Source organism: Rhinatrema bivittatum, chromosome 3 (assembly GCF_901001135.1).
Source record: "Rhinatrema bivittatum chromosome 3, aRhiBiv1.1, whole genome shotgun sequence".
NCBI classification, from domain to species: Eukaryota; Metazoa; Chordata; class Amphibia; order Gymnophiona; family Rhinatrematidae; genus Rhinatrema; species Rhinatrema bivittatum.
In genome coordinates this window covers 76,650,537-76,677,185 of record NC_042617.1, presented here as the reverse complement: position 1 = coordinate 76,677,185, position 26,649 = coordinate 76,650,537, and the positions used below count along the sequence as shown (strand labels likewise).

At 45.4% G+C, this 26,649-nt stretch overlaps 1 protein-coding gene across 1 annotated transcript in view; it reads right to left on the bottom strand.

Annotated features, from left to right (window-relative positions):
* The window catches only part of GTF2A1L (general transcription factor IIA subunit 1 like), a 140,694-nt gene extending 131,374 nt beyond the window's left edge, over positions 1-9,320 (bottom strand). The window contains exons 1-2 of the mRNA XM_029593397.1: positions 9,036-9,320; positions 7,889-8,036 (exon numbers count right to left, since the gene is read on the bottom strand). The gene's annotated coding sequence lies outside the window, so the exon portion shown is untranslated. The remainder of the gene's footprint in view (positions 1-7,888; positions 8,037-9,035) is intronic.
* Between the last annotated feature and the right edge of the window lie 17,329 nt (positions 9,321-26,649).

Genomic DNA, 26,649 nt, shown 5'->3' with positions numbered 1-26,649 from the left:
TATTTCCTCTGTCTGTACTCACCCCTCCCCAGCCCTTATCTCTCTTCCCCTGCCTCATCCCCTCACCAGCTCCAAATCCTCCACTCATCCCTCTTTTCTGCTCCTACCCAGTCTCCTATTCCTCCTTCCCCTTTCACCTCTTCTCCAGCTCTATTTGCACCATCTTTAACCCCCTTTCCCTATTATATTATCCATCTAAATGGCTTTTGAATATGGACCTCTCAAATTATGTTGTCACCTCAGTATCATCATGGAACTTATGTCCCTCTCAACATAAGTTCCATGCTGGGTCAGGCCAGACCAGTTCATAGAGCCCAGCGTCCTGTCTCTGACAATGGACAATCTGGAAACACAGGAAGATTATGTTCCCCTTGCTTCTGCCTCTCATTCCCTCCATAGCCCTCTGATCCTTTCTGTTGCTTCTCAGACTGCCCCCAGCTTCTCCAGGTCCTCACACCATCTCTGCACTTTTCTGCACCCTAACTCGCACCCCAAGCACATCTAACACACACCCCTACTTATACCTCCAACCAAATCACCTAGTCACCGTATCCCATCCAATCTCTGAGTCCCCACTCTTCCACCCTCTGCCTGAATCCCCAATCTCCTCCTAATTCCCAAGTCCATGCTTTTCCGCTCTTCCACCTTTTCATCTCTTCCCTCCACCTTCGCATCTTTCTCTTCCTCATACCTTCCCCCTCTTATCTCTGGCCTCTCTCCTTCTCTCACCTTTCTCCCTATCCCCTCCTTTGTATCTCTCTCTCCCCAACTATTGCTGCCCTCTCCAGTCTCTTCTTCCTTACATCCCCTTCTCCCATCCTACCAACACCTTCTCCAACTCTTTCACATCTTTCTCTCCTCCCACTCCTCCCTCTTCTTCCCTTCCTAGATTCCCTCTCTTTCCTAACCCACTCCAGTGTCATAAGGTCAGCCTGGCAGGCAGGAGTAGTAGCGCTCCTTGCCACCTGTTTCCCAGATCTATCGGTAACACAGACATGGAGCGATCATTGCACAACAGGCCCCAGGGGAACAGTGCTGCCGGTTTCTACAGCTCTCCTCCTTCTGCTTGCACACATCCTGTTTCAAAACGGAAGTATACCAGTAGGAGGAGAGGCCTGCGGGGACTTGCAGGACTGCATATTCACAGTTCCTACAGCCCATAGTGCGGTGATCACTTGATGTCTGTGGTGCCGAGAGACCTGGGAAGCAGGCAACATGGAGCACAGTGCAGTACATTAAAGGAGAAATCTGTTTTTTTTTCCTTTTAGCGCATCAGCTGAGACTCGGAATTCTAATCATTACACTTAGGGCACAGTTCAATTGGCCCAGACCTAATGAAGAAGGAAATATAGTCTTCTAACAAATATTCTTTTAAGCTGGTGTCACTGAATTATATTGCAAAACACATAAGGTCAGCCTGGCAGGCAGGAGTAGTAGCGCTCCTTGCCACCTGTTTCCCAGATCTATCGGTAACACAGACATGGAGCGATCATTGCACATGGGGTCCGTTTTCAAAAGTATCTAGCTGGCTTAGCTGGTTAAATCAAAGTCTTTGAAAATTGCTCAAGCTAATTGGTTACATTTAGCCTACCAAGTTCTGGGTGGGTCCCAAGGTGGAAACAGGTTGTGGGCATGCTGACTTTCAGGGCTAATCACCTAACTTGTGGGCCGATACAGTAAAGTCCGCGGGAGAGCGGGCAAACGCCCGCTCTACTGTGCGCGCGATTCAGTATTCAAATTAGGGCCGGCGGTAAAAATAGGTAAAAAGAGGCGCGTCCCTAGCGCCTCTTTTTGGACAGGAGCAGCAGCTGTCAGCGGGTTTTACAGCCAACGCACAATTTTGCCGGCGTCGGTTCTCAAACCCGCTGACAGCCACGGGTTCGGAAACCGGATGCCGGCAAAATTGAGTGTCCGGTTTTCAACCTGCGAGCCGCGGGCCGACTTCAATTTTTTTTTTTTTAACCCTTTTGTAACTTTCAGGACCTCCTACTTAATATCACCATGACATTAGCGCCTACCTTTGGGTTGGCGCTAATTTCTGAAAGTAAAATGTGCGGCTTGGCTGCACATTTTCCTTTCTGAATCGCACGGGAATACCTAATAGGGCCATCAACATGCATTTGCATATTGCGGGCGCTATTAGGTTTGGGGGGGGGGGTTGGACGCGCGTTTTCGACCCCTTACTGAATAAGGGGTAATGCTAGCGCATTGAAAACGCGCGTCCAATCGCGGGTTAACAGTGCGCTCCACCGGAGCTCACTGTACTGTATCGGCCTGTTGGTTGGCCAAATCTAGGCTGTGCTATAGCAGACCTAAATCTGACCAGTCTGATCCTTCTTCTCACAGGAAGGATCAAATCAAAGAGGGTAGGGACCCCCACAATCATCCCCCCCCCCCCTTCTGCAAAAAGGAATAAATCAATGGGGGACTAACAGCTTTCCCCATGATTTCCCTTCCCTCTCGCAACACTGGATGTCAAGTTGACAGGTTGGAAAAGAGAATACTGCTTCCAGCTATGCTGGGGTGCTTATACTGAGCTTGGGGGGGGGGGGGGGGCTCCTAAGGGGTGCAGAAAGGAGCCATTTTGGGGGAAATGTAATATTTTGCAGATAGGAAGCAAGGAAGGGGGATCATGGCTTGAGCTGTTGATCCCCTCACACAAGGACTTATTGTTTGATGCACTGTAAACTTGTTCCTTGTGGGAGGGTGGGTATTGCAGGAGGAAGGTATTGCTGCCCCCCCCCCCCCTTCCCCAGCACCACCACCAGCACCACCATGGCTTGTTTCTTGTTGCATGAGGGAGGGGGCAGTGTGAGAGAGCCATTGACACAGAATTTTGCCTTCAGAATGGAGGAAATGGGGATGGAATTAGCCAGCGCTCAGTTTCAGTGCTAACCCGTTAAGTTACCTAATTCTAGCCCGGGTCAAAATTTGACTGGCTAGATCTAGCCAAATGTTCAGCCACACCTCTAGCTGAGTAAGTATGGCTGAATATCGAGCTAGAGATAAGCAGTTAAATTTACCTACTCAGCGGGTGTTTAGTATTGACCTCATAGAGATTTAGAAACTGAGGCATGGTATGCACAACTAGATGGAGTCAGGACACCAAAATCATGCCATTATAGCAAGGGCTCTACCTTCATAGAGCCTTCCTGATGCATTCTGCACAAAGTAAGCTACTGTATTCATAAATAATGTAAGGGCTTTCTTATGAGAGGGGCTGAAACAGAAGCCAGATTGCTTTATAGCTGTTTTATGGCCCCCTTAAGGGTTTACATTTTGCTGATTAGAGATAGTCAAGGAAAAAAAATATAACCAAGATTCAGAAAGACAGAGAGAGAAAGAGGCATAGGGTGTATATATCCTGCATTATATATGATGTACTAGTAAAATCACAGTTAACATACAGTGTGTGTTCTGGCTAGTTTAGTATGCAGAGAGCACTGCTGTGATTGCAAAACCACAGTGTAGCGTGAGCAGTATGATTAAAGGTACAACCACTGATAGAGACTTTCTCAGCTAAGATGATAGCACAGTAAATGGCAGCAGATAAAGACCCAAATCCATTCTGCCCAGCAGGATGTTTAGGGTTGTAACTACTGCTCCGTGCAGGTTATCCCATGCAGAAATGTTATACCTAAAGTTACTCACACCACGAAGAAAGTGAATGAATGTGGCTCAGACTTTATCACAATTTAATACTACACAAACTACACAAACACACCATAAATCTTACATAAATGTGAAGTCTGGGGGCCAGAAAGCTAAACATATGAGACCTTATAAAGACACGTCTGATCTTCTCCATCATACATCCATTTTTTTTTTTAACCAGTCTTTTTTTTTTCTTTTGCAAATAAAATAAAAAATAGAATGTATTGTCATTGTCTCGTATTAAGAGAGTCATAATCAAAAACTGTAACCAAAAACAGGCCAGCTGGACATCAGCTGATGATTTGTAAGCAAGTACTGTTTAAGGGGCTATCAGTAGTAAAATTACTCAGCTTCGAGAAGTGTTCAATAGGGATGTCGTGTAAAGAGGCTGAATAAGGATAACCACAAAATGTCCATATTGCAAAAAGGAGTGGCATATCCAACTCAATCATTAAAACAAATTAAAATTACCTAAAGTGTCTTATACCTCTTTTGTGACCATTAAGCCCACACCATTCAGTAAATTATTGGTACACATGCATTAATAACAAGATGTAATCATAGATAACATGAAGTCCATATTCAAAAGCATTTAGAAGTTAGCAATTAACAAGGCACATATCAAAACTCTTGACCCACAGCACACCAGTGCATTTGATACGAAGCACATCAATGCACTTGATGCACAACACATTGAAGCTCTCCGCTCAGGACCCATTCTTCATCAATGCACCCAAATGCATCAGTGCATCACATTCACAGGGCACCATAAGAAAATGTTGAACCATGTCAGAGCTCCCAACACATGTATTGAAGAGACATTCCAGCTCTGCGCTGCCACTGTTGATGTAGCTCAAAGGGAACCCCTTGACGCACTCAATGAAGCATTCCACTGCAGCCTACAGTCATTCAACTCCATCGAAACATCAGACCCCTCTATGGCCACAACCGATGCATCCAGCCTCAGAGAAGATTCTTCAAACTGCATTGCCTACACAGCTGTATGCTGGTCACCCTCAAGCAGGTGCAGAAGGGGATTTGTTACCTCTGCCATCTCCAATTACATGAGCCCTCACTCCTTCCCATTGGTAGAGGGCTTCTGTTTGGAGGCTCCAGATCTGGTCTACTCCATAGCATCGCTCACCTCCAATAGACCTCCTATTCTTGAACAAGAACCCATTCTAGTCTCTGAAGAGAATATGCCACCTTCCACACCAGGTCAGTGAACACATCAGTCACTTGACCAGATTGTGGATATGGTAAAGAATTTCCTTATCTCTCTGACTCGGGAGACAGAAGGAAGCTTCCAGCTGCTGCTTTCCACTTTCACTACAGCAATTCCTTGGACAAGAGTTGCAGTCTTGCCTATCAGTGTGAACACATCATCAGAATCCTTGTACAAGATTCTTCATCTTCCCACTCAGTTGCAGTGAAGTCAAGCAGTAACTTCAGCTAGAATCAGTCAACTTCAAGATCTCGCTCATTACCCACCATACATGCAATTCTTCCATAATAGGGTGGTCCTCTGCACTCAATCAAAGTTTCTCCCAAAGGTGGTCTTAATAAGTTCATCATATTGCTTACTTTCTTTCCACAGCCGCATGCACATAAAGGTGAAAATCCTTCAAAATGATAGTGGCAGGCAAAACAACAGGAGAACACACACAGTAACACCAATCTTAATCTCAATTTTCCTTACACACAGAATTTATAGGTTCGCCATCATAATAGGCACTCCCGGCTATCAGCCTTCATTTTCCTTATTCTTAAGAATAAGGGAGTTCCTATTATGATGGTGAACCTATAAACTCTGGGGTAGATCTTTAAAAAATACGCGATCGCGTACTTTTGTTCGCGCACCAGGCGCGAACAAAAGTACGCTGGATTTTATAAGATATGCGCGTAGCCACACATATCTTATAAAATCCGGGGTCGGCGCGCACAAGGCGGTGCACATTTCTGCAACCTGCGTGCGCCGAGCCCAGCGGTGCTGCCTGTTCCCTCCGAGGCCGCTCCGATTTCGGAGCGGCCTCATAGGGAACTTTCCTTCGCCCTCCCCCCACCTTCCCCTCCCTTCCCCTACCTAACCCACCCCACCCCAGCCCTATCTAAACCCCCCCTACCTTTGTCGGCAAAGTTACGCCTGCTTTGCGCGCGCCGGCCGACAGCCCCGCTCCATCCTCCGGTCCCGGGGGCTGGTCCGGAGGCCTCGACCACGCCCCTGGGCCGGTGCCACGCCCCCGGGCCTGCCCCAGAAACGCCGCGGCACGCCCCCAAAACGCCCCCAGACACGCCCCCTCCCGCCCCTTTTCGAAATCCCCGGGACTTACGCGCATCCTGGGGCTTTACGCACGCCGGCGACCTATGCAAAATAGGCACGCCAGCGCGCGAGGGCCCTGCGCGCGTAAATCCGGAAGGATTTACGCGCGCAGGGCTTTTAAAATCTGCCCCTCTGTGTGTAAGGGAAGTTGAGATTGAAATTGAGGTTGGTGAAAAAATCTTCACAGCTTAGATTGCAAATGAGTTCTTGCCTATTACAAGAAAAGAACTCTGCCACAACTTTCTGTTCATATCACTCACACAGACTGGGAGTACTAGTCACCAAATATGCATTGTCCAATTGGATAGCAGAATGCATTCAACACTGCTACACTTCAGCAGGCTTGCAAATCACAGATGCTGTCAAGGCTCAACAAGTGTAAAACAGTATATTAAAACTTTTAAATAAATAAGTGAGAGCTATGGCCTCTTCAATTGCCTGTTTGTGAGAAGTTCCACTTGAAGACATCTGCAAAGCTGCAGATGGTTATCTGTTCACTCCTTTATGTCCCATTACTGTCTCAATAATTTCTCAAGAACTGACAGTAAATTCAGGCAAGCAGTTTTGCACAATCTGTTTTTACAGTAGTCTTCCCTCCATGGTGGAGTCTAGTTTGCTTACTCAGTAAACACTCCACTGCAACCTTCAACTTGGGACTCCTCACAAATAATGGCTAATTCACCCTGTTTATTGACAGAGAAAGCAAGTTTGTGTACCGTACAGTGTTTTCTGTAGATAGCAAGATGAATTAGCCATGGAATACCTGCCTGCTTCCCTGGAGAGTCAACTACTGAGCTGGAATTAGCTCTGATATCAACTGAAGAGGCTCACGAGGCAACACCTGCATGGGAATTCCTGCATATACTCCGTAGAGCTTAAAGTTCTGTTAGCTAGGAGAAACAAGATGGTTTGGTGCTGCTAGATGATATCACCAACATGTAATGACTAATTCATCCTGCTATCTATGGAAAACAGCATTTATGGTAAGCAAGCTTGTTTAATAGAACATGGGGTAGCACAACAATTTCAAAAACAATTTAAATTTATTTTTTTAATTGATTAAGTTGTATAAAGTGCTTAACCCAGAGAATAATCATATATCTCTTGGAATATAAAAATCTCATTAAGTGTAAATTTCAAATTAGTCCATTTTTATTCATTTCCAAAAAAAACTAAAAAAAAAAATGTATTAAATATACTGTCCAAGAGATGACTATAGGCATATACATGTGTAGTATTTCTCAAATACCAAGATGAAGAAATCTGTCCAGAATCTCAACACCAGCATTTCAGGAATCTCTTTGTCCTGTTTCCAGGGAACATCTGCATGACTTCTGTTTACTCCAACTTTGCCAGAAAAAGCCCACAATTAGTTGAACAAGACCAGTTTTCAAAAAGTTGAAAATTGCCTAAGAGCTAAAACATTCATGATATAATACTGAAGTGGGCATTTAAAAAAAATCTGGTTGCATCTGGTTACATGTTTAACAGTAATGAATGAAAATCTAAAGGCAATTATGACTTGCAGGTATGTAAAAATCAACACATTTGGTCATCCTTGTAAGATTAACCTGTCCCAGTGTTAATTCATAATAATACTTTCCAATCCACATTAAGAGTTAAACCATGCAGATGGAGCGAGCAAAGTATAAACATCCATTTTTGTTCTACTCATAGCAAACACATTTCCAAGTCACTTCCTCTGATATCACAACATAACTGCTGTAAAACCAAAAAGTTCATCAGGATAATGTGAAACATTAAGCCAACTTTGAACCGTCGGTGCTTCTACACATGCACATTGTAAACAGCTATGATGCTCCATAATTCCATCTTTTACCTCTCGCTTGGTCTTGCCTGTATATATCAAGTTGCATGATTATAGAATCTAATAAATTACTGCAGTAGACTTACATGTTATAAGTGAACACAAATGAGAATGTTTGCCAGAGACAGGATAAGTGAAAGCTTGGGTCTCCATAGACAAATTGCATGCTCCACATTTCCTACATAATGTCCACTCAGGGAACCATCTCCATACTTCTTTTGATGTAGATCATCCCTAGGTAAATGAGAAGAGAACACAAATTCCTTCAAATTTCAAGCTTTCTAGAAAGCAACAAGAGGCTGTTCAGAGAACGCATGATGACACCTCAAACTATGCCAGGAGAGGGTTGAGGACAACTGCTCTAAAAGCTTTCAGAAATCAGGTGGCTAATCCTAGTTCACACAAACAATTAGTTGATGATGTTCTATTTTGAACAAGCAAGGAGAAATAATATGTGCAGCCAGGACAAAGGCCCCTCTCGCTCGGCTCCTCACAATAATACAGCCATCAAATAATACACAGACACAGTAAGTTGGAATTCAAAGAAGGCCGCAGCTTTATTAAACATACAATCACCAGAGCCAACAGAATCAACATACATACCCCCACCCTCCTCGAAGAATTATCCATCTCTCCCCAGCAAGACGATCCCTACACAGGCCACCAAACCTGTATAGCCAGCAGCATCCCGCTGCTAACAGGGACCCCCACCATAGCCCTGCAAGGGGTCCCAACCATGTGGCTGAACCCAGTCACATGCAACTCAAACAACAACCAGAGCTAAGGAAACCCGCCACCTAGCGGATTCCTTGCTCTCAGCCCCACCCCATAAGAACCATGGCTCTGGTAACTCCGCCCCCCCCAAGCTGCAACAAACTATCAAAATGCCCCAAAACAGAAAGAAGGGGAGGGAGGGAAGGGAACAAGAGGAAAGGGGGCAGCACACAGGTAACACCCCCTTTGTAAGGAATCAGGTAGGCGAGAATAAGGTAAAAGTAAAATAATATGTTTATTGATATACAATCTTAATAATTCTAAGTATACAGTTCTAAGTACTAAAATATACAATTCTAAGCATATACAGTTCTAAGAACTAAAGTATATACAGTTCTAAGCACTAAAATATACAGTTCTAAGTACTAAAGTATACAGTTCTAAGCATGTACAGTTCTTAAGCATTATTGCTAAGCATATTCATCTGTATCCGTGCACAATATTTCGGCCAATACTCACAACACCCTTTTCATCAGCCTGCCTCAGAGAGAGAGCCCACCACAGGCAAAAGGGACCCTGTCACTTTGTACGTCTACAAAGGACACACAGCACTTTGCATACCAGCAAAGTGAAAGTATGTTTCTCGCTCTCCCCGTTTTGCAGCCATAGCTGTTCGTCCTTTATAGCCCAATGTCAACAAGTGTGCGTGCCAAACTAGACTGTGTGTTTGTGGGACAGGATTACTCCTTGCCAGCAGTTCCAGTCTAAACAATACTCAAGGATAGATAGTCAGGTCATCTTCACTCCAGGCCGAATGTCAGTGCTGCAGCTGATTCTGCAATATCCCCTTACACCCTTTTATACCCCCCACGGAGTTAAAAAAATATTGGTCCCTGGATGCACTGGGACTGACCAACCAGGATCTGACCGGTCCTGTGAGATCATCCCGGTGCACCTATTCGAATAAAAATAATCTAACTTCAAACACACACACACCACCCCCCCCCCTGTTAACTATTCAGTCCCGGGGGGAGGAGCCAGCCTGGTGCCCACATTATCACTGGCTTCCAAGACTGGGCATGGGGGGGGGGGCCTGCACGCGTTTTACTTTTTCCTTGTGGTGAGTGGAGGCGTTCTCGGAGGTGAGGTTGGAGACAGGGGCGCGCATACGTCCATGCCTTGGCATTTTCACAAGCGGGCACTTATTTCTCCTTAAAAAGCTCTGCGCGCATATTAGCAGGAGTTAATGTGTACAGATAGTTTTAGTGGGATAATTTATGCTTTCCCTTTGTAAACGCACCGCCGGACTTTACACCAGTGCAGGCAGGTTCAAAACTTATCCCCTAAAATGCTTTCCCCTCCACCGTACGTGAAAGAAAATGAATTGCCCCACTCTATTAACTTCCTGTAATATGCAACCAACTATTTTTATGATGCTGCTTTCCTTTTTTCCCTTTATAATTGCAAAAGTATGGAAATATAACTTTTTTTTTTTAAAGTAAAGTAAAATAATAGGATGGTGACTTCACTTGTGGCGTACAGGGTAGAAACAGAAAATTCTGCTGGTGACCTTTTGTTTCTTTATTTTAGAAAAAAATGAACCAAGGTTGGTGAGATGGGGGTTCCTACTTCCTAATACTGCTTTGTTCAGGATGGAACAAGAATTGGATTTTTTAATTTGAATATTAGTGGCCTAAACACCAAGCATGAATGGAGACTCTTTTTTGTGATTATATTGATGTCTTTCTCTCTCATGTTTTGCATTGTGGGAGTCTCTTCTGATTGGTTTATCCCTGCCTACTTTTGTTCTTCAATGAGCGTTTCTGTCTGTTTGATGCTGATTGGCCCATGAAGTCATGTGACTTTCAGCAGCCTTTTTATAAAAGTGCTTGGCATTTTCCCTTGAAAAACTAAGCTTTTGTATAAAGCAGCAATGTCCATTTTGAGTGCCTGAATGTAGTCTCACTGTGACATTGAGTAACAAGGAGTGAGGACTATTATATCTGATACCTGGCACATGACTCTTTGAAGTTTTTTCCCCTGGCAAAACACAGAGTGTGCTGAGATGAAAAGAAGACTTCTGGATCCACAAAAAAAACCCCAAAACATCTGTGTATTTGAACACTGTAAAGTATTTCTTACACAAGGATTTTCGCTAAAGAGAGGAGAGATTAAATGATTCTTTTTTGCAGGCACAGCCCTTTTTCAGTGAGTGCACTGTAATATCCTATTGTGAAGAGTTATAAAATCAGCTATTTTTACTTTTATTTGTTTATTTTAAGGGCCTATGCAATTTATTTGCTTATATTTAGTTCATGCCTTTTCACTGAGTTACATTTAGGTGCCATAAGTAATTCCCTGTCTCAGAGTGCTTACAATCTCAGGGGCTTGTTTACTAAGCTGCAGGATGTTTCCTGAAGGGGAAAATACCATGACAGGGGCAAAGGCAAACTACTGGCTGGCCAGCACCATTTTGGAGAATGGCCACTGCCAGGTCTGGAGCCTGTGGGGCATTCTGGGTCTCTATTAGACCACCAGGGCAAGTTTGGTAAGTCCAAAGAGGGTCGGGAAGGTGGGCTAGGGTGGAAGATTGAGGGAGTCAGTCTCTAGGGGGGTTAATTTTTGTGACAAAGGGGGAGGGATTGGGGTGTGGCCTGCACTTAGGGGTTTTGGGCTTAAAAACTTTTTTTTAGGAACTTCAGCCACCTCTAGGTGCAGTGGGAGGGTAGGGCAGAGGTCTCTAGAAACCGCCAGGGTTTTTGTCATTCTTGGGGGGGGTGTTTCTTGGGACTGATCAGCCCCTTTAAGGCATGGCCCCAGGAGCATCGGGACACGCAATAGCATCGGGACACTCTTGAATTGTTGCTAACTTTGAATGAAATAACGCTGCTTGCAGTTTTTGAAGCAAGTTTTATTATTTGATTTGCATATAATATGTTAGCAATGAGCTGATTAGCATGCATTTATTTGCTAATCAGCTCAGCATATTTGCGATGCCGGGAGCAGAGTAATGCATGTTATATTAAATACCTCACATTATCAGTGCAATAAACACGTTTACCACATATTAAATGCCTAACACAGCTTTGTAAATGAGTCCCTAAGTTTATACCAGAGGCAATAAAACATAATAAGATAATAAAATGTGTGCACAAAAATGTTAGCATAGGCTTGCAAAAAATTTAACAGGCACATTTAAAAGCCGCTTAACAAATGAAGCAAAAAGATTTTGTTTGGGTTATGTGTAATGGGCTTGCTAACACTAAGTCTGACAAGCTGGTTTAGGATGTATTCAGAGGATAGGCCTCATTGGACTCAGCGTTCTTACCACTGACCCCTGCTTCATGTGACTGTACAACATGTGTGGGAAAGGAAAAAGTAAACAAATGCACAAGCTCAGTGATGAGGGAGTTAGTCACAGGAGAAAGTCAGTTGTTTTCTCTCCCTGAACCATGTTTTGGGAAATCTCATACATACACCTCTCAAAACATACTTTCAGATGTGCAAATGAAAAAGGTATAATTAACAGAGAGAGAGAGAGACTCCTGAATCTTCATCTACCCTCCTAATAATTGCAAGAAAAGTTGTATTTACTACATTATTGCAACTATTGTCCTTGCTATATCTGTGTATCACTTTTGCTGCAGTGCTTTCTGGAGTGTAACTTGGCGTTAGTAATAAAATATTGCTTATCCTGGCATCTACAGTAGTGCTGACTCAAAGAGTGTGAGTTTATGAGTGTGACATGCTTTGTGAGGCAGATCCTGTCAGGAAGGGAGTCTGCAGGATACTGGCTTTGTGTTTCAGGGCAGGCAATACAGAAAGAGAGAGAGAGAGTATTGAGAGAGTGTTTCAGCGCAGTGGATATGTGTCTTACCACACCCACAGAGTGAACCTGCAACAGTATGGTAAAAAATGTTCATAGTAGCATGGTGATGCAAATCTTGTGCACATTAACATGAGCATGTTATTTACAGAAGGGAAGTTATGAGCACTCTAAAAAGAGTATACTCATTTCTCTTTTGTTTGACTCCTGCTGGCTTCCAAGAGGAGTAGACGTAAGTCTGGAACATAGGGATTTCTTGTCAGTGTAGAGGAAAGACGTATGAGAGAGACTGAACTCCAAATGATGAGGTCATGGAACAGCAGAGAATTATATGAGAGCAGAAATGTGGCATGACTGCATATTTGAGCCATCTGTTTCTTTGTAAGTAAGGATCTTCTAAGAACTGTGTGAGAGGACAGGGACTGAGAAAAGAATGAAGCATTCTAGGGGGAGATCCAAGAGAAATCTGGCTGCCCTGACTCAGAAAGGCACTGGTGGCAACTGACCCTTTCCTCTTCTGTGACCACCTGTAGTGTAGGTACCTCAATGACTGCTCTATGTAGTCTGTATTGCCATAAGCTCACAGAAATGAGCTCTGTACTGAAACCTATTAAAATTGGACATTGTGGCTCAAACTACTTCATCTTCAAGCCCCTGAACACATGCAGTGGTCTTTAGTCACAATAATATAACACGGACTATGGTCTGACCATTAGGTTTATGCTCCTCCCAGTGGAGAACATATTAAGGTTTTTAGTGAGTGGATTAAACCATTTGCTCTAGCACTTCCCTCTAGGAGTAGCCACAGTGGTGTAGTCCAGGATTTGGTCAGGGAAGCCCAATCATTTTCTGGTCAAAAGGAGAAGTAAATTTAGGAGCCAGGAGACAGAGAAAGCAAGCCCCCTGTCTCTGTAAGAGTTTGGAGAAGGGGGTAAAACCTGCCTTCTGCCGAATGCTTTATGATGATCTAGTGAGTATAGAAAGTCATACACACCAGGGGTGACCAGACTTTTTGAGCAGTAGTCCCCCTTTCATTCATGCAGTTGGTTGGGGGCCCCCAAGATTGGTGTGCATGTGTTGATATAGATATATATAAATATATATATATAAAATATATTGTAGATAAGTTTTAGGGGTGCAGAAATCTGTCTGCTACAGGTCACTTCCGGTTTCCCTCCCACCTCAGTTCCTAAGTTCAGGAAAAGACAATGTTTTCTCCACAGAATTAGACTTTTATTATCAGATTTGTCAGGATTACCATTTAGAAGATAACAACACACGTCTCTAACATCCTTGCTCCAGCGCACCAGTTTATCCTAAATAAGGTTCTGTACCATGGGTGGTTTCAAACATGCCATAAACCTTAGCCTGCCTAATATATTAATACTTATGGCTAATTTACTTAGCTCTGGTCCCAACTTCAGGCAATTTCCCCCTGTTTACCTCTGAAGCAGGCTCTGGCTGGGGGTCAGGCGAACCGCCTGGGGAGGAGGCTTGCTTCCGTGTCTGCTACTGGCAGAGCTGCAGGGCTTTTCTTGGTTTCTCATTTCCTCAGAGTCCGAGCCACTGTTCAACCTCAGGGAGGGTGTTTCCTCTCTCCTGTCTCCTGGCCACACCTAGTCTTCTCCCTCCTCAATAGCAGGGGGGGATGCTGGATCTGCTTCGAGTCCACTCCCTTTCTCCTGGTTTGTCCCTGTCTTATAATTTCCAGCTGATAAATATGCATAAGCTCAAGCATAATCATGCAGTGGGTAGAGGGTCTTTGCCGCATGGCAGGACTTTTTCCCCTTCCCTTTTTATTTGGGGGGGGGGGGATCCGGCCACTAAGGCTGTCAGTCACATCAACTTATCTCCATTTCAGAGTGCTCCCCCTTTGTGCAAGGGTTGGGGCCCCTCTGACCTATGGACTTCCCTGGGCTGGACAGTGACTTCTGCTTTTTGAGCTAAAGTTACTGCATTGTCCCTCTGCCTTAGTTTTATTTATACAGGAGTTTACAAACCAGTAGATCTTGATAATCATCCTTCAGTTCTGGTTAAAGTTTTCAGCTGGGCAAAGTGTCTTCTTTTTCCACTGTGACAGTGTTTTTGGCATGTCAGCATACTTGTCTGCATCCCTCTTTGGCTATTATGATTTATATTGAATAGTTTCAGTGGTTAAACATGGGATATCTCCCTCCTACATACATAGGCAGAGAGACCACATCACATACAGAGACACAAACCAAGGCACACCAGACAAACCCAACAACCACTTTGCAAGCAATTCAGCTTAAGGTCTGGCATATGAAGTATTTTTCCTCCATATAAAACAAGTAAAAACAATACATGAAAAAGAAAAAAAGATTACATATATTTGTATTCTCACTATTGTGCTTTAACAATTTTTACCGGGGAGATTTTTGGGTCTCTGTTTATTATATCCAGCAGTCTCTGTTCTTTAGCTGTAGAAGGGCTGAAAATCTTTTACAGGCCAATGCAGTAAAGTGCGCTCAGGCTGAGCGCACTGTTAGCCCCCATTTGGCCACGCGTTTTCCACGTGCTATTTTTACCCCTTATACAGTAAGGGGTAAACATGCAAATGCATGTTGATGGGCCTATTAGTCATTCCCGCATGATACAGAAAGTAAAATGTGCAGCCAAGCCACACATTTTATTTTCAGAAATGAATGCCTGCCAAAGGCCAGCATAGCGATATTAAGTCAGAGGCCCCAAAAATTAAAAAAAAATAAAAAATTATAAAAAAATAATTAAAAATCTGCCCGCAGATTGGAAGACGGACACTCAATTTAGCAGGCATCCGTTTTCCGAACCCATGGCTGTCAGCGGGTTCGAGAACCGACGCCGGTAAAATTGAGCATCGGCTGTCAAACCCACTGACAGCCACCACTTCTGTCAAAAAGGAGGTGCTAGGGACGCGCTAGTGTCCCTAGCACCTCCTTTTACCGCGGGCCCTAATTTGCATACGGGCCGATACTGAATCGCATGCCCAGGACACTGGCCTGTGCACACATCGGGAGAGCGGGCGCTCACCAGCTCTCCTGAGACTTTTACTGTATTGGCCCGTTAGAAAGTTAAGTGCCAGCAAAAATCTTTTAGAAGCTGATAGAAACTCCATCCGACCCTATCCGACTCTTTTTTTTTTCACTAATTTTTCCATATATTTTTGTATTTTTCTTAGCTGGCTCATCTTTTGTGTTTTCTCATCTTTTGATTTGCTTATTTAACTTTTTTTTACATACGTTTTGCCTTTATTCTTTTGATCCCCACCACATTCTCTCCATTCGCTTTGTCCATTCCCCTCCCTCCCCACTTCTTTTCCTCCAGCTGGCAATGGCTGTGATCTTTCTTCCTGGGCAGGGACCCAGCAGCACCAACAACCCTTCCTGGTCCGAGGCCCGGCCACAGAGTAGGCTGCTCCCCCTGGCCCACCACAGCAGAAGCATAAGCACAAGGGATCAGTCTTGGCAGCGTGCAGCTAGATTCATTCTCTTGTAGACTAGTTTTCAGTAAACTTAAAAAAATATATCACCACTGTGCTTTCTATAGGTGTATTGCACAGACACCTGCTTTTAAATCTTTGCACTCCAGGCTTATGCAGTACTTGACAGTGCATGAAAAATAGAGTGAGCCTTACCTTTGCATTTTTCATGAATATAAGTAGTTGAGGTTCAGCAAGTTGATGGATGTGTCCACATCTGTTTTCAAAGAGTCTGATTTATAGCTGTGTGATAGCAATTTGTAGGAAAGCCCAGGCTATTTATTTACTGCATTAGGTTTGATTATACTGTTCATCGCTCATAAGACGTAAAGATCTATTTTTGTGAAATATGACTGGCGATGCTGTCATAAAAATATAAGACGATGCCCTTCTCGCCTCGCTCTCTATCTGAAGCCTACCTAGCTGGCCCAACACCACAGGGACTGCGCCTCCCAAGAACCAGAAAGAACCTTCTCGGGTTCACCTCTGACCCTGTGCATCTCCCTTCCTCTTAACATCAGACATGCACCCACCCTCCTAATTTTCAGGAACTTACAAAAACTATGGCTCTCAGAGGCAGCCTTCGAGCTAGAAGCTGACATAAGCGCCTCCCTCCCTCCCACCCACCCCCTTCCCAGCATCTAAGAGAACTATTGCTATGCAACAGAAGCCACCACAGTCAATTCTGCTGCTACACCCCTGCAATCTTTCCCCAGCTTCTAAATCACTGCTCCTTATCCAGATGACACCTAGAACACTACCTCACACCTTACCCTGTCCTCACCTAAAAGACTACTTGAGAAAGCAGAATTGCTCTCAGTCACCTAGAAATATTTTGCACCTTACCCAATCGTCACCCAAAAGGCTAGGCTGATATATCCCTATGATTTCTGATGATACCTCCGCTTCATTACGCCTCCCCAAATGTTACTTTATCATACCTGTTCTGCCTTACTTTGCTAGCACCCTGATCTTATTAGGGTATATCAGAAATGCTTTCAAATGCTGTTTTAATACTAAACTTGTTGTAACTCGCTTTGAGCTCTTTTGCTGAAAAAGCATGTAGTATGTAAACAATGGTGATTGTATTTATATTTATACAGAATTTAATTGGTCTTCTTCTGCCATCATTTACTATGTTATAATAGATTCTTTGTGAACTGTGACACCTTTTATTGAACCAACATAAGAATAATCCAGAGATGATGTAGAACAGAGGCTTTCAAGACCGCATTAGTCCATTTTTCAGAAAGTCGGATCTTTCTCGTCCTCCAGCACAACAGCTTTGGATTATTCTTATGCTCATCCAATAAAAGGTGTCTCAACCTGCAAAACCTCCAGTTTCTTTTTTTTTTTTTCCAGGACCAATGCAGTTGCTAGATCCCTGCTCTATTTAAAATAGGAACATAATGCCATTTGCTATTTCAGTTTCATCTGTAGTCCAAGAGTTAAAGTGAACCTGTATGTTTGGTCTTTATTGCCATCTGCTGGTCAATGACAATATTGCAGACTACAAATTCACGGCATCTTGTGTCGGATCAAAATGCTGGTCTCAAGAAAAGAAATTCCCAAACATTATTAGTAACATTTTGCCTTCCAAAAATGTGTTAAAGCGTGAACTGGATTTTTAGAAGAAATAACAGGACAAAGTATTTACATTCCACTTAGAGGAGTTTATTAAGAAGGTAATATAGGGGTTGCCCGTGTACAAGTAGCCTATGCACACATAAGTCGCATGTGCATGCATCTGTGCATTTTATGAACCTGAAAAGTATGCGTGCGTTTGCAGTGTCATGTGGAAATGTGAGCAGGGAAAAAAGGGGCAGTTTAGTGGCAAGGTTCAGAAGTTTGCACACCAGTTGCTCTTTTTGTAAGCGGTATTCATGTTTGCATTTCCAAATTTGTTCATATTCTTTTATACCTGCTAATTCAATGTTTCCCAGCCAGAGTACCATGGCTAAGGACCTTTGTTTTGATTTTTTATTTTATTTTCCCTGGAAATTTCAATGTTATAACAAAAAAAAGTCAGTGGCAAAATGTTTGCTATAACAAACAGGAGAAAATCAGTGGAAAAGTCAATTTTTCCCCACTATTTTTTTTTTTTGGTTATAACATTGAAATGCCGAGGGAAAATAAAATGAAAACTGAAAACAAAAGTCTGTAACCATGGCACACTGGTGTGCCTTCATGCCTGATCAGGTGTGCCACAGAAACGTCACAGGTGCCTGATGCTCAGATCTCTGCACCTGGGCTCTGCTCTCAGCACCCCAGCCGCAACACGGGACACCAGCAGTGGCTCGTAAACACGTAGGAGCTCTTTTATGAGACTCTGTGTAATCATGCAATGGTGCTTCTTCCTAATTACAACAGGAGGCTTGGAGCGTGGATAGCTTGTGCCCCGCTTTGTGCAACATACACAATGCACACAGCACCTCCTCATCTCTCCTGTCTTTGTCTCCTTCATGCTTCTGTCTTGGCCAGGGATGGGGAGAATGTTCACCGAGCACTGGCTGAGTGTGACACACCTCGAGGGTAGGGAGCAGCAGCAGCACTGAAGGAGCTCTAGTAGCGGCAGGCAGCCAAGGTAACTAGCCGAGGCGGCTGCCCACACCGCACCAACTTCTTCCTTCTCCTATGGGAGATGGTGCTTCGCGATAGGTGCATGAGTGTCTTTGTCCAACCAACCCCACCCCCCTCCATGTCTGCACTGCCCGCTCCATGGAGGCTGGTGTGCCACACAACAGTTTTGCTAGTGTGGGTGTGCCTTGGGCATGAAAAGGTTGGGAAAGACTGTACTTATTGATATCAAGCTTTTTTTTTCTGTAGCTTTTGGGTGGGAGGTCTGGGTGAGTTGGTGGAGTTTCAGGGAGAAGTGCTGCAGGGTCTAGATGAACTGGTAAAGGTCTTTCAGGCGCAAAGGAAGCCCATACTTTGTAAAATGCCTGCCTTCTGTACAGGGCCGGTGCAAGGGTATTAGGCGCCCTAGGCGAAACGTCAGCTATGCCGCCCCCCCCCCCCTCCACACACAATTAACTTACATTGTGCATTAATGAAAATAACGAAGTCTGTATTTATAACAGAACACTTATTTGACATTTTTATGCCATGTAAACCATTGAGATGATTTGTCTTATCGACGGTATAGAAACTCTTTTATAAATAAATAAATAAAAATAAATAAAATAAACATAAACCAAAGCTATACTTATTGCTCAAACAAAAAAAGCAGACACATCACATAATATTAAATAATTAAAATGGCAGTCAATCAAGAAAAATAAACTTAAAAAGCCATCTTTACTTACCCCCTCCAGCAGCTCTCTTACTCCTCTTCCATGCAGGCTGTAGTACACACCAGAAGCAGCAGTAGAGGCTAAGCTCTATACTCATGGTCCTCTTCCTTAAGGCCCATGTCTCTCACACACACACCATATCAGTCATGCCCCCATGACCAGTTTCTGTCTCTCACACACCAATCATCTCCCAAACAGTCTTTGACAAACACACCAGTCACCTTCCTGAACAGTTTCTCTCATGCCATACACACACAGGCTTCCCACTCCCGTGTTCCACTTACATATATGGGCTTCTCACTCTCATAATCACTTTCTCTTTCTCACACACACTCACCAGTCTCTCACTCCCATGCTTGTTCTCTCCACATGCACAGGCTTCTCATTCCCATAATCACTTTCTTTCTCTCACACACATACACAAACACACACACCAGTCACCTGATCTCTCTCATGCATACACACACACAGGCTTCCCACTCCCATGTTCTCTTTCAGATATACAGGCTTCTCACTCCCATGCTGTATCTCACACACTCCCAGCTTTCTCACTCCCATGCTCACTCTTCACATGCACAGGCTTCTCATTCCCATAATCACTTTCTTTCTCTCACACATACACACATACACAAACACACACACCAGTCACCTGATCTCTCTCATGCATACACACACACAGGCTTCCCACTCCCATGTTCTCTTTCAGATATACAGGCTTCTCACTCCCATGCTGTATCTCACACACTCCCAGCTTTCTCACTCCCATGCTCACTCTTCACATGCACAGGCTTCTCATTCCCATAATCACTTTCTTTCTCTCTCTCACATACACACAAACACACACCAGTCACCTGTTCTGTCTTACATATACAGGCTTCTCCCTCCCATGCTGTGTCTCACACACACCCAGGTTCTCACTCCCATGCTCACTCTCTTCACATGCACAGACTTCTCATTCCCATAATCACTTTCTCTCTGTTACACACACACACACACACATACACCAGTCTCTCTCTCATTTCCATGCTCGCTCTCCAGGTGCACAGGCTTCTCATTCCCTGAATCACATTCTCTCTCTCTCACATTCACATACACACCAGTCACACCGTCACCTTACCAACCAGTCTCTCTCTCATACATGCACACACACACACAGGCTTCCCACTCCCATGCTCTCTCTCACATAATCAGGCTTCTCACTCCAATGCTTTCTTTCACATACACCCCCACAACACCAGGCTTCTTACTCCCATGCTTTCTCACATACCCAGAGTTCTCACTTCCATGCTTTTTCTCTCTTTCACACACACACACATCAGTCACATCCCTGACTGTCTCACACTCTCACACATCAGTCATCTCCTTGAGCAGTCACTTTCATTGTCTCTCACATATACACATACATCAGCTCTCTGACCAGTTTCTCTCAATCACACACACATGCTCTCGATCAAATACATTCTCTCACTTACACACAGGCTCTCAATCACACACAGGCAAGCTGGCTGCTTCTCTCTCTTTCTCTCACTCACTTCCTCCCCCCCCCCCCCCCCGCACAAACGGTAGTTGCACCACCTCCTCCTCCAGCCCCCGCAGGCCAAGAAGGAAGAATCCCATCGGCCGCAGGCGGCTCGTGCTGCTGACTCCTTTCCCGATTACTGGCTGCTTCAATTGCTCGGGGACCGACGCTGCAGCCGCCGCTGCTACTTTCACGTGGCACGGGCCGGCTCTTTCTTCTTCCCGCGCACCGCGTATCACTTCCTGTTCCGGGTCACGGGGGGGGGGGGGCAGGCGTGGGAAGAAGAAAAGGGCAGCTGCGGCTGCCATAGTTTTTTTTTTGCACCGCTGCCATTCCCGCTGGGCTTGAGCGTGCTGATAGCCCGGCGGCAACGGCAGCAGGGAAGAAAGAGCAGCGGGAGAGACCGGGAGCACGCGAACCGCTGGGGGAGGTCAGATGGGTCTTTTGGGGCGGGCTGCCGGCAGCGGCTCTCTTAATTTTACCGGGGCAGTGCCGCCCCCGGGAAGCTGGCGCCCTAGGCGACCGCCTAGTTCGCCTAGTGCTTCCGCCAGCCCTGCTTCTGTATTGGCCTGCTCCAGTGAGGGCAGGCAAGAGATACCGCACCTGGGCAGGAGCGTACCTCAGAGAGGCCGGGCACTCTGGAACAGGTGATCTTCTGCCTAAACGTCCTGTTGTACCCTTGCATTCAGCCCTGGGCACAGGCAGTCATCAGGACTTACTAGTAGGCAGGGAACAGGAGCCAGGTCAGATGAACAGTGGTTTCTCAGAGCAAACACCATAAAAACTGTTGGACCAGCAAAGGTGTGTCAGACTCAGGGCTTCTCTTATCCAGCCCTCAATGTGGGAAACATCCAATGCTGGCCCAATATGGAGCCTCCAGAGGTGGTTTCCCTAACTCTGCTTTGCTTGATCACTTGTACAGGATTCTTAATAAACCAGAGCTCCTGTGGCTCCAATGCAAAATCCCCTGCCCTTATGCACCTGGAAATATGCGTTTAATCCCTACTGCCTCGGCCATGTCTATGTTTAATTCTGGGTTATTACATGCATGTTTTTAAAATTATTACGTAAGTAAAATGCATACATAATTTTAGAAAACTGGTAGAAAAATATGCATGTTCCGGCCTCACACCTCTATGCCTATGCGATGTTTTATGAGCTGTACCAGGCATTTATAAATGCTAGCATAAATCTTCATGGCCCCACTTACGCAGACAAACGCTGTACTAGGGGCAGTTTTGAAAGTTGGGCTCTAAATGCAAATGGTTCCACCCACCCTTCTTCCAGACTAAATCAAAAAGTAGCTTCAAGAGTTTTGTCTGCCTGTCACTCCTCCCCCGTCCTTTCCCTTTGCTGCTCTCCTGTTCTCTCTCTCTCTCTCACAAGGGCCCTCCCCCACCATCCCCATTCTCAAGCCCCATCATCCATTGCTCTCTTCTCCAGCTGTGTAATAGCAACACTGGTTGTAGGAGCTAATAGTGGCTGCAGAAAAGGGAGGAAGAGCTGTCCCATCCCCCCGTCCCCCCCATAGTCCTGCTCCTGTGCCCTATTGCTGTACACCCAAGCAGCATTTTCTGAATATTGGGCTGTAGCTTTGTTAATACCGGGACAACAACAACAATTTTAAACCAGTGATTCTCACATGTAGCCTTCAGACATTTTTGTTGCAGCCATCATGTTAGACAATTGAATTCTGAATGGGGATTCATTACTTCACTAAGGGGCTGATTTTAAAAGCCCGGCACACGCAATCCCCAGGGGAAATGCGCATGGCCGGGCCACACGCACGCCGAGAGCATTTGCAAATGGCCCAGCCATGCGCGTACCTCCCGGATGTGCGGGTTTTTTAAAAAGGGGAGGGGCGGGGGCAGGGCAGGGCCAGTCGGGACAGCGCCAAATGACTTCTGCTTGGAGGAGCAGGTTGTTGTAAAAAAAAAATGTAGGGTACACAGGTGGGGTTTAGTGGTCGGGGAGGAGAGGGGAAAAGGGAGGTAGGGGGTTAGGGAAGCTCCCTCCCAGTGCGCAAGTCGGCACCCATGCACACACTGATATAGAATCGGGCATGCATGTGCACGCGGGTAGCCGATTTTATAACATGCATGCTTCGCCACAGGCATGTTATAAAATCAGCACGTCCATGTACGCATGCTGGGAACCGTGCACACGTGGACATCCATGCGCTGATTTGAAAATTTATCCGAAAGTGAATAAATGAATACTTAAGTGCTGAGAGCTGTCAAAGCTACTTCACTAAGGAGCGGATTTTAAAAGGGTTTTGCATGTAATATAGGCGCGTAACCCTTTTAAACCCCTCCTGCGCGCGCTGAGCCTATTTTGCATAGGCTTGGCGATGCGCGCAAGCCCCGGAATGAGCGTATGTCCCGAGGCTTGAAAAAAGGGGCGGGGCATGGGCGGGGTGGGGCGGGGCCAGAGGCAGGCGCAACTTAAATAATAAAGGTGGGGGGGGAATTTAGGTAGGGCTGGGGGCGGGTTAGGTAGGGGAAGGGAGGGGAAGGTGGGGGGTAAAAGGAAAGTTCCCTCCGAGGCCGCTCCAATTTTGGAGCGGCCTCAGAGGGAACGGGGAAAGCGCACGCCAACCACGGATTTATAACATGTGCACGGCTGCGCACACGTGTTATAAAATCAGGCATAGATTTGTGCGCGCCGGGTTGCGTGCACAAATCTACGCCCGCGTGTAGGTTAGAAAATCTGGCCCAAAGTGTTCAGCCCAGTTAGCTTGGCAAAGGGGAGGGGAGAGTCAGAGCCTACACCAGGGCCTTTTTTTTTTTTTTTTTTAATCACAGAAGGCAGGTTGGGTACCAAGCAGCCTGATTGAGGCCTGCTCTGACAGCACCTAGATTTGGCCATCTAAGCTAAGTGCTAGCACCAGGCACCTAACTTCCTTTTCCCAACCTATCTCCATCCCCTTTTCATGCACTAAAATCTAGACACCTTTAGACTTCAGGTGCTCAGAGCCAGCACATGTTTAAATTCTGAAGTCTATGGAGTTAACTCTGAAATACAGGCACCTGTGACAGAGGTTCCCAAACCTGTCCTGGAAGATATCAGGATATCCACCATGAATATGCATGAGATAAATTTGTTTGCGCTCCCTCCCTAGCATGCAACTTTTATCTCAGACACATTCATGGGGGATATCCTGATAGCCTGACTGGCTGGGAGTCCCCCCAAGACAGGTTTGGGAACCTCTGGCCTAGGGGTCTCTGAGAATACTTTGCATCTTGTGATATCTTTTACTGGACCAGCTAATGTTGCAAAAATGTAAAGATGCACCTTACAAAAAATGATTTTTAATCGTATTGCTTACCTTCCCATGCCCCAAATGAGACTCTGAAATAGACAACGTTTGGAGACCGAACCTGTCCTCAGCACCCTTCTGCAGATCCTCCTCTTATTCTAGACTTCACCTCATTTGTGGCTCTTTTTGCCTTGGCGGGTCAGAGGAAGCTTCTTCCCCTGGAACAGCTCAGCACCACATGAGGGCAACCTTTACATCTGCTCCCAGTTTCCTGCTCATTTTCCATTCCACCACATGCATCTGTCCTCACCCAGGTCTCCAGTGCCAACCCATATGGGTCGGGAGCTGAGCCGAAACACCGCGATGCCGAGGACATGAATGGCACCCCCTCCCCCCCACTGTCATTCTCATACTCTTGTCCCCTCCCTCTTTGCATTCTCTCCCCCGTCTGCCCGCTGCTTCTCACTCACAGCCGGCACTCTTCCTGTTGAAATTCCCTGCAGGCCCCTATTCACTGTCCTCCTCTCCAGTCTGAACCCAGCACTACCTGCCACCCTCCTCAGCTCACCCCCAGCACTTTCTTCCCTTATCCTCAGCCTGTGCCTAGCACACTCCCATCCCCTCCTCAGCCCCTCAGAACTCCCCTTTCCTCCCTCACCAGCTTAGCCTCAGCACATCCTGACCTCTCCCAACCCCCAGCCTGGCCCAGGCCTGACACACTTTGGCCTCCTTCCCTAATCCGAGCACAGCACTCTCTGAGCCCCGCTGACCAATTTCACCCCAATACACTCTGCACACACACACAGCGCACCCCCCCCCCCCCCCCCAACCCCAGCATACTCTGACCTCCTCAGTGGCCCAATCCCATCTCTCCCTTCTCCGCTCACCGGCCTACCCCCAGCACAGTCACCTCTCCAGCCTGAACCCAGAATACTATGGCTTCCTGCAGCTTAAGCCTAGCCCACTCTGTCCCCCACCCCCCTCAGCCTGATCCTAGCACTCTCTTCCCCCCTCACTGACTCCCCCCTCCCCAGCCTGAACCTAGCAAACTCTACCCTTCCCCCCCCCAGCCTGACCCCAGCCTGACCCCAGCACTCCGCTGCACCTCTCCATCGCATAACCATACCCCATTCTGATCCCCTCACAGGCCAAACCACATCACTCTCTTCCCTCCTCACCAGGTCAGCCCTAGTACACCTTGGCCCCAACCACTCCCCCAATCCGACCCCAGCACACTCTGCTTGCATGGCTTAAGAGAGGATATTCAGAGCTTGCAAGACGCACCCTAGGCTTCCACTTCGCTATGTATGGGGATGACTTGGGGAAACACTGTGAGGAGCCAACAAATGAAACAAGGGCCTACAAGAAGTTGAGTACTGTTTAGTGAGGAATCATTGAAAATTGAATTATGAAAAAGACAAGTTGCTCTGCTTAAAGCACCCACTTATACAACTGCCTAGTCCTTAGCTCATAATTGGAGCACACGGTTTCTGTTAGTACAGAGGTGAAACTCTTAGGCATGTGAAGTAATTCAACCTTATCATTCCAAAAGCATATTAGTGACATAATTAAAATTCATTTTTTCCATCTTTGGAATATTAGATACTTACATAGTGATTTAAGGTTTACTATTGAAGCTCTCATTTCGTCAGGGCTCCCCAAAGTACATTTACATACACTCCAATTAGTGCAAAGTACAGCAGCCGGTTTAATTACAGGAATGAACCCCTGGGAACAAATCCAACCCGTGCTTGATTTTTCATATTCTACATAATCTGGCCCCCTCAATATTTGTGCGGCATTATTATCTTTTTATCAGCCACCTTGGCCTTTATGGTCATCCCAACATCTTCTTGAGATCTTGGTCTTCAGGTTGGATGAAACCAAGAAAAAAAACCCTTTTCTTTGTGCAGGCCTTTGACTTTGGAATTCATTCCCACTGTGCTTTCCATCCTTCCGGAAAAAGTGTAAAACGTGCCTTTTTGAAAAAAGCTTTGACTGAATTTAACTGTTTCCATCTCGCTTGACATTTGCGATTTGGCTTAGATATATTTATGTTTCTCATATAAACCACCTTGTAGCCTATTTTGGGAGAGGCGGTCAATAAGTTTGCAAAGAAATAAATAAAAGCATTTTCCCTTTACAACTATTTTGACCTCTCCTAAGGACCGCAGCAGCTTAGATAACAACATTTGCATCATCTCTCAGACTACCTTAACCCTTATTTTAATTTCATTCACATTCTTTGTTCCCTTTCTCTCAGTCTTATCATACACACACATTATCACACACACACATTTCCACCACACACATTATCACACACACACATTTCCACCACACATGCTTTGAACATGTCTGCAAGCCCTTATATGCACACATCCCTCACTTCCTTAACTAACCCACAGGGACATTCATCAAATTGTGTTAGGGCTCTAACACCTGTGATAATGCATGTGTTATTTTTTGCAGCGTGTGCTGCACATGCAAATTTGCAAAATGTGTTCAGGTGGGTGGAGTAAATGAAAATAAGATGTGGTAACACTGCATGTGATAGTACAACGCATGTGTTATACATGCTATTGTAGGCAATAATGCTGGAAATAACGACACCTTTTTTCCTAGTGTTTTGACCTGTGATAGTTGTGTGCTATGGGATTTTTCGCAAATCCATTTTGGGCAAGGAAGGGTAGAGATCTTCTAGGGTGGCACACATATTAGTCATCTATTTATACCACTATAGAAGGGTCATCTGGAACTC